The sequence below is a fragment of the Nannospalax galili genome, unplaced genomic scaffold (genome assembly GCF_000622305.1).
Source record: "Nannospalax galili isolate Female #2095 unplaced genomic scaffold, S.galili_v1.0 scaffold287, whole genome shotgun sequence".
NCBI classification, from domain to species: Eukaryota; Metazoa; Chordata; class Mammalia; order Rodentia; family Spalacidae; genus Nannospalax; species Nannospalax galili.
This window is the reverse complement of record NW_008357493.1, coordinates 153,706-163,219: the sequence shown is the minus strand read 5'-3', so window position 1 is coordinate 163,219 and position 9,514 is coordinate 153,706.

The window sequence follows — 9,514 nt, the reverse complement described above, 5'->3', positions numbered from 1 at the left end:
AATTAAAAACAGAAGACACAGAAGAAAAGACCACACATTCCCTCCCTCTGTTCTAAACCAGAATGACACTCATGGTCTGACCTGTGTCAGGTAAAAAGGAAGCCTTGACATCAGAGACAAAAACACAGAAATGGTACTATGAGAATGAGTTTGTTCTAAGGCCTGAGAGTGACTGCAGGTTATGAGAACCCAGCTGAGAAGAGACAGGCTTTAGGGGATGCGTTCAGAAGGACAGCATGCTGTTTTATGACTCAATGCCACAAAATCCTTCTTACAGCTTTAAGACAAAGTGGCTGAAGATGAGTGAATGAGAGGACTTGTGCCCCCCTCTGTCCAACATGCAAAACACACTTCGGTTGGCTCCACATGCTAAAGAGAACAGCAGTGAGCAAGATGAGCAAATCCCTGCCTTTGAGGCACCTATAGTGTCAAAGGTACCCTTCTGACACTGTGATTCTGGTGCTATAGGTTGAGCAGTGTCAGGAGTAAGCATAGCACTGAGAAAATGGAAGAAAAGAACACTTTTAGAAAAAGTGACCAGAAACTTCTCCCATAGAGGCTGCAGATTGAGCTGGTAGATTCTGGAGCGGCTGGAGCAGCCTGTGCAAGGGGGACATGACAGGAGATGATGTCAGAGAGATGGAAAGGCCAACCATAGAGGGACTTTCCCACGATGATAAGGCTTTGATTTCTCAAGGTGATAAACCTCTAGAGGCTTTTGAATAGGGGTATAACATAATGTTTTAGTTTCCCTTGCTTTGACATAAACAACTGGAAAGTGTGAAAGGTTTATTTTGGCTCATGGTCTCAGAGGTCCAGAGTTTTCCGGTCCATGACTTTGGATCTGTGCCAAGGCACAGCACCTTGGTGAGAGCATGTGGTTGAACAAACCTGCTCACCTCAGGGGCCAGAAATCAAAGAGCAAGACAGGAAGTGGGAGTGAAGAGCACTGGCTGCTCTCACAGAAGATCCATGTTCGGGTTCCAGCACCCACATGGTGGGTCACAACCATCTATAACTAATTCCAGGGGAATCTGATGCCCTTTTCTGACCTCCTTGGGCAGTGCATGACACGGATGCACTTACACACATGCAGGCAATACATTCATACACATAAGGTAAAAATAATAAATAAAGATTATTTAAAAGGACAGGAAGGGGCCAAGGATCTCAGTATCCCCCTTGAAATGCCCGTCTCTAGGGGCCCACTTTCCTTCTCTTAGATCCCATGTCCTAAAGAGTCTATCATTTCTCAATAACTTCAAGGATGACAACACATGAGCCTTTGGGGGACACTTGATACCCAAGAAATTCTTCAGGTAATTGTGTGGAAGACTGAGTATAGCAGAAAGATGAGGAACAGTAAGCAGATTTGTGAGAGTGTAGTCACCCAGGAAAAAGAGTATGATGGCCTGGACTACATAAAAGTAAGGTAGGATGTCATCAGACTGCGGATACATCAGAGTGGTCTGTTGAGGAATAAGAGGAACTGAGAGCCTAGAATGGAGGACAGGTTATACAGTTTTGATGCAGAGACTGTCACTGGGGCCAACGACTACCTAAAAGAGAGGAAGTGACCAGGAATATTGTCAAGGATTAAAGATCTGCAATGACTTTGAGAATAAAGAGCATCCAAACGAAAGTGAGTGCGTACTGGACAGGAATGGTTAAGGGTGCACATGAAGGCATTTGCAGTTCAGGAGGAATGTTAAGAAGTACAGGAAAGGAGTTCAGGAGGGGACCAATCATACCTGGTGAAGAAGAAGGAAGCACATAACCACACACGGTAGATGAGAGCCAAAGAAACTTTGGTTTAATTGTATAAAAAAACATGGATGAGCCCTGGAGAAAATAACTGGCCTAGAAATTTCCACAGAATTTAACTCAACAGTTTCTGATGGATTAGGATGTGCCTCTCTGGAAGAAGCCAGATGCTCATGGGAGCCCTAGACCAGGTGGACTATCATCAGGAGTGGTTGGTTCCCAGGAGCCACACTGAGGACTGGAAATAACACTCTCTCCAGATGGATGGGAGGCCGCTCCGGAAGGCATTCTTCACAGCTTGTCTCCATTGTGACTCCAGGAGAATAAATGGAAAATGGCATCACTGATTTATAAATAACTCTAGATGAGAATTCTCTTACTTTTTATTTCCCTTTACTTAATTCCTATTCACTTTTCAACCCAAAAGAGATCTGATTTCTGCCCACTTCATTTCACAAAAGTAGTCCTTGACAAGTTCACCATTGGTCTCCATACTGTTTGACCCAACCAGCAGGTCTCAGCCCCATTTATGAGACATCTCAGTTCTATTGGCCATGCCTTACTCCATTAAAAATTCCTGCCTTTGGATTTCTCTAGAAAAACAATCTTTTCCTGCCTATGCTCCCCCCCCCTCTGCTTACTCATTGGTTCTGTCTCTAAAATCTGAACTTGAGTAGATTTTCAAAGATGGGGCACCTTTATTGTTGATTGTAAAACATTGCCCTTCTTACTGTATGGCCCACCCCCAGGCTACCTCTACAGATACATGCTTTCAACTGCTTAGTATAATCATACCATGTAAATAGCACCTAGGGATTATTCAGAAGAGTGCTACTAAGTATTGTAGTGTGCTTTCTGTTGCTGTGATAAATACTGTGACCAAAAGCAACTTGAGCAAGAAAGGCTTTATTTTAGCCTTAGCTTATAGACCACCATTGAGAGAAGCCAAGACAGGAACCTAAGGAAGCAGCTTGAGGCAGAAACCAACCAACAACTACTACTTACTGGTTTGCTCCCTCTAACTTGCTCAACAACCTTTCTTATACAGGCAAAGCCTACCTGCCTAGGGATAGAACTGCCTACAGTGGGCTGGGCCCTCCCATATCAATTAGCAACTAAGAAAATGCCTTAGAGCCATGGTCACAGGCCAATCTGATCTGGAAAATTCTTCAGTTGAGGTTCCTTCTTCCCAGGTGACTCAAGGTTTGTGTCAAGTTGACAGCTGAAGCCAGCTATAACAGTAGGATATGCAGGAGGATACTTGTGTTGGATCTTTGCTGCTCAAATGTCAAGTACAGACTTGGGATGGCAAATAAAGACCAAGGAAACAATATACAGAGAAAGAAAAGAGACTCCAATTTAAAACTCTGAGAAAATACTATTCACTGGACTTGAGGATGAATAGGCAACAATAAATTAAAAGTAATTGCTCTTATAATTTATCACAATTATTATTTTTAAAAGTTGTTACTTATGTGTACATTTCAAGTTCTGTGGTATCTATGCATCAGCTTTATATTAGCATTTTCTATATCCCTCCATCTACCCCTCTTATCCAAAATATTCATGCCTACTACCTTTCACCAGATACACTATCAGGCTTCAACTCATAACTCCGTTCATCACCTGTAATTTTTATCAGTTGTCTTCAGATGAGTGAGAATGTTTAAGCACTGTATTTCACCTCTGTCCTCAGAGCTCTTGACACAGGATTGCAATAACCCTATTGCTTATCGTTGGCAACTTTTCCATCAGCATCTATTAGAATAGACACAAAGGAACCATATGTCTGTCAATTATTTTATCCAGGGAACAAATCAGAAGTATCATTTGCCAGTGATCACCAAACAATTCAGCATGTAACTAAAGGAGTGTGCTCTGTTTTTCAAATCCACAAAGTAACCAACTCTCGTGTACACACAGAACAGTTCTATCTGAAGTGAGTCTTGTGGCATCCCTGCTGTTCAGCTTATTGATCTGCCCTAATGAATTACCTGCTCTGTTGACATCTGTACTCTGCAATAACACAGCTAATCATACCTGGATCGTCTATTTCCCTGTTTCCATCTATTTGCCCAGTCTGTGGAGATGATCTGTTATAGAGGAGGCAGCTGTCACCTTGGAACCAGAAACCCCAGGTCCAAGTTCTGCCTGATAATTCATTCTATCATAGACTGTATGTCATCTTCTTCATCTCTGCCTATGTGAATAGTCCTATGCTCCCTTTTACCTCCTCCAGGATAAGGCATGTCATTGGTGTATTACCACTAAGGAAAGCATCCCTTGAATCCAAGGAAAGCTCAAGAGAGGTGCCAGTTCTCAGTAGTGTGGACCCCAAGGAATGGCCTACTGCAAGTCTCTGTTAACTGATTACTAGTGTATTCACAGACTCTTAACTATATCCAGCTTCTAGTCTAAACTGAAGACATGTTCTATCCAATGAGATCTTCAGGATTACCCTGTGTGAGAAGATGCTATTGTTTCCACTTTGTAAATGAGGAAAGGGGGCTCAAAATTTAGCAAACTGACCAAGATGACAGTTAGACAACGGCCAAACAGAACTCGAGTCACTTTCTAAGTCCTGGTTCTTCAGTTCCCATCACCTTCAACAGAAAGAAAGGAAGCTACACTTAAATCCCATCAACCAAGGAATGAGCTAGAAAGCCAATGTGCTCCAAAAGGTGGACTATCCCATATTCACATTGAAAGTCAAGCTTATTCATTATTTTCATAAACTGATTTATGACAATCAGAAGAATGCTCATCAAGCTTTGCCTATGTGTCTTAGTTATGTTTCCTGTGATAAAATACCATTACAGAAACAACTCAAGGGAGAAGAGGTTATTCTGGCTCACAGTTTGAGGGTATAGCCCATCATGGCTGGGAAGTCCTAAGCAGGAGCTTAAGGCAGCTGATCACATCACATCCATAGTCAGGAAGCAGAGAATAATGAAATTAGTGCTTGGCTCCCTTTCTCCATTTTATTTACAAGGCAGAATGAGTCTACCCACATCAATTAAACTAATCTAGACAATTCCTCACAAATATCCCCTGATGCTTATTTCCTAGGTCCTGTCAAATTGACAATCAGCATTTGCCATCACACTATACAGTAAAAATAATACACAGTATTCACATGCAGCATCACATTTTGAAAGTATTAACATTAGCGATAATCAAATAAGAATTTATTTCACAAGATGACTAGATGGCTATTATAATCATTCCCCCATACAAATTACCTAGGCTAGCTTCCTTTCTATTATATATAGATGGAGGGGCGATGCATGTATGTGTGTTGTGCACACGCTCATGCATGGGTCTGTGGAGGCCAGAGGTCGATGTCAGGTGTCTTCCTCTGCCACTCTCCACCTTACTTTTTTGAGGTAGGGTCTCTCACTGAACCTGGATCTCCTGAACTGAATAGACTGGTTAGCCAGTGAGCCCCTGGTATCTTCTTGTCTACCTCCCAGTGCTGGGATTACAGAAGTGGTGCACAACTGGGTTTTTTAATGTGTGTGCTATAGATCCTAACTCAGGTCCTCATGTTTGCATAGCAATCACCTGAATTCACTGAGTCATCTCCCCAGCCCCTTGTAGAGATGTTTTAAAGATCTATTCAACAGCCAGGCGTGGTGGCGCACGCCTTTAATCCCAGCACTGGGAGGCAGAGGCAGGCAGATCTGCCAGGACAGCTCGGGCTACAAGGAGACCCTGTCTCAAAAAGACACACACACACACACACACACACACACACACACACAAAGATCTATTCAACAATTAGCATCTTCGATGTATAGAGTCCAAGCTTCTTTCTTTGAGAAGGGTCACCTTCTCACAATCTTGCATATTTAATATGCAATGTTCTTCCATAAAGTCATTTCTTTAAAGGATCCACATGAATAGAGGCTATATACACATGCCATAGTGTAGCTGTAGATAGCTACATGGTATATTCTAGCTATTTCAAGCTTGAGGCACAGAAGACTCCAAGCTTCTTGATCATTAAATGTTAAAAGTCCCTTTGACCCAGTGAAGTGAATCACTGTGAACCCCAGTTTAAATTCTTTGCAAGATTTCAGGAAGGTAAAGAAATTCAGAAGCAGTCTGTTACAACTATTGTCCACATGGGCAAGATGCTGGCAAGCCCGACACAACTCTGATGCATACAGAAGCACTGGTTCTAGACAAGAAGATTTTATACGTGCAAAGCCATATACACCCATAGATCCGCAAATGTAAGTTATTTCTTACATATGGCTTGCCACATCTCCACTTGGTCACAACTAGCAGATGTTTAGGGATGTTAGTTTGTCAGCAAATAAATAGAAGAGTCAAACCCACTTTTGAATTACAAAATACTTTTATGCCCCTAAAAATTTTCAGTGTCCTCATTTCAACATTGAAAAAAATCATCACCATAATTCCTAGAAGCTTGCTTCTGTTTCTGCTTGAATAGATGCCCTGTAGATGGGAAGTCACTCAGTTGCTTTGCGCCCTATCAAGTTGCCTCCACCCGAAAACAGCTGCAATGCTTATCTAATTAAACCCCAGCACCAAACTGTGAGCTTCAGCATCAATCATTAATATTGTATTTTGGATCACTTTAAATTCTGACTGGGGGTAGGTGGCTTCCCACACACTGGTCTCAGAAGGAGATTTTTCAAATAATCTTTAAGCGGCACTGAAAAAATAAAACAAGCTGCCTGCTGTTCAATGAGGGCTGTGCTATCCTGCTGAACCCTGATTAGCTGTTAACTCTAATTGAGAGATGGATATTACTTATTCTGAAAATGCTAAAGACCTTTTTTTTATTATTGTGAAAAATATGTAGCTCTCCTCACCTCAACAATGTATCTGTGGCACTTTGCCCAAATTATAAACAGCTCCAAAATGATGAGGTCTCTGGGTCTCGGGTCTCTGGTTTGCAGTCATTATTCTGCATCATGGCTTTTCTCTAGGTGGCCATCTACAAGTCTGCAGACTGCAATCTCCATGTGGGGTGTGCTTTCATGTCCTACATCTGGAACCCGGGCATGCTCTTCCCAGAGACCTGATGGCCCAGAAATGTTTACGTAAATCACCACCGCAGTCAGGCACATGTTGACATGTTTGGGTTTATGCTCACGAACCAAGACGAAGAGTTTTCTATATCCCCTTTTAATAGATGAGAGCCAGATTTGCCAAATGGGGCAATTTAGACAAAGAGAGACCAGCCAAAACTAAATGAGTATCTGCTTCCTTCTAGCATTCTAGGAAAGATACCAAGCAGCTGTGCCAAAGCACACTGCTCCTCTTTGTTAGGAAAGTGTCTGATCTATTCAAAATCAGGAGCATCAGTCAGCACCTGCTTCAAAAAGAAATGTGTACGAGAGGCTCCCTAACGAGGAACCATTGACTGCAGAAGCACAGCGTGCACCCAGCTCCGTGGAAGTGCAGCTTGAAAATCATGAGGAAGTAGGACAAAGCATCCGAACCATGAGGTTCTCGTTCTCAAAGCCAAGATGGGCTGAACCTGTGCCAGAGTCCTGCCTGGCACTCAGCCACACCAGCTAAAGAGAGATGAGAGGGCCAGAGAGAATACAAATAAGAGAGAGGATGTTTCACATAATGCAGAGACAGAAGGAAAAGACAGCAGTGGTAGAATGGCTTGCTGCAGAGAAGAGAGGCTGACAGAGCTAGGAAGACTCTGAACCCACATGAAAGGTCCCTGCTTGTGAAGGGACTAATCAGAAGCATCTCCTGAGTCTAGCAAGTGGTCCAAAACAGATCGGAGCATGGATATTTGGACTGTCAATCCAGATAAGCTGAAACTACATTTTCCAGAAGTCTTTTGGCCCATATAATTCTGAGAAACTGTCTTGTCAATTTGGAAGGTGAAGTCAAGAGACAGCTATATTGCTTTCTGGGCATTGATGGTTGGACTAGGACAGGAACCTGCTGTTTATCTGCTTGCTCACCTTTCCGGCTAGCAGAGGCTTGAGTTCCTGATGAAGTTACTCCTTCAAATATGTAACTCTGATGCCAGCAGTGTAAAGTGCCAGCATCCCTGGTATATCCTCCAAATTGGAACTTAAGAGGTCATGAGGCACCAAAACAGATTCTAGCCTATACCTATAGATGACAGCTGGTATCCTTGATTATAATGGTTTTCCTTACTCCTCTGTGCAATCTCCCACATATATCAGTGGGGCTTCATTGACCATATAAACCTAGAAAGAAGAATAAATTGTTGTGATCTATAGTGGTTCAGTTATAGTATTCTAGGTAACATATTGTATAGCTTGCTAGTGACAGGGACATGGGAACTGACACCAAGATGCTCAGTGAATAATAAACAGTTTCTGCTTCAGAGATCTCATATTTGTTTCCTGTTTGAATATATATACAAGGTAGATCTGAATATATGCATATGTGATATATACACACTTATATATTAATAATATACATGCATATAATACATAGTCATGCTTTGCTTGATAGTGGAGACAGTCTGAGAAATGCTTGGTTAGGCAATTTCATCGTGTGGCAATGTCATAGAACGTAGTCACATGAATTAAGACAGCTACAATGTCACTAGGTGATATCATTTTATGGGACCACCATCCTATACACAGTCTATCAGCGAACCAGCATATTATTACACGGCACATGACTATATGCATGTATACACACACATCACAATTTTCCCAGTGTTACTCAGTTAATAGGCGGTGAAGGTGAGTCTGTAATCAATACCCTTAGGCAAGCTGTATACACACACACACACACACACACACACACACACACACACACATACACCTGGTAAAGTAAGATGGAAATCTGTCTTCCTACTTTCAAACACAATACTCTACTTAGATCCTCATCACTTCCTTGACCCATTCTTTGACAATAATACATCCAATAGAGAAATTCATCCTTCTTCCTTGACTCCCCTACTTTCCATGTGAGGCAAAACAGGTTGTCTGCTTTCATTGGAATGAGCTTCCCAGAGCTATCTATAAAAGTAAAGACTCCTATTAGCACTTACTCTTCCCCCAGGACCAGTTTCTACACCCACATGAGGAAAGAACCATCTGTGTCCTTCCTCTGGGAAGATGTTCTCAACATACTGAGGAGTGGTGTCAGCACAGAGAGCACCTGGATGAGAAGGGTGCATGGATTCAGCTCATTGCCTACCTACTTGGTAGCTTTGGACATGTTGTATAACATTTCATAACCTCACCTTTCTCACAGGAAAGCCGGAGTAATGACCCAAAGCACTCCAATTACTGAAAATAGTCTTGATTTAATTGAGCAATGGGATGGAAGCTTCTTCCCAGTCACCACCAGCATGATTAATGCTTGTATGTCACAGGTGAGTTTCTCAGTGGGGACCATCCCTGGATTTTGCCTTCCCATTTTCAAGAACTGCCTAATTTCCCTGACTAGTGCTCTCTAGTATTCCCCTTTAATAATACAGAAGTTAACCTTGAATTTCAATATGTATTACTATGGCCATAAGACCTGACTAGCTCTGGTCAGTTCTTTCTCTGAAGAGATGGATTCTGCTCCCAATATCCCATAGCTGATGGACAATTTTCCATAAAGAGACAAATTACCCAGAATCATGATGTTATAATACTCTTTACCTTTGTTCTGCTGCCTGGCCCAGCTCCATTCTGGACATCATGCCCAGCTAAAATTCAACAGTCCTCTACTGGTGCGAAAGTTGGAGAGAGAGAGAGAGAGAGAGAGAGAGAGAGAGAGA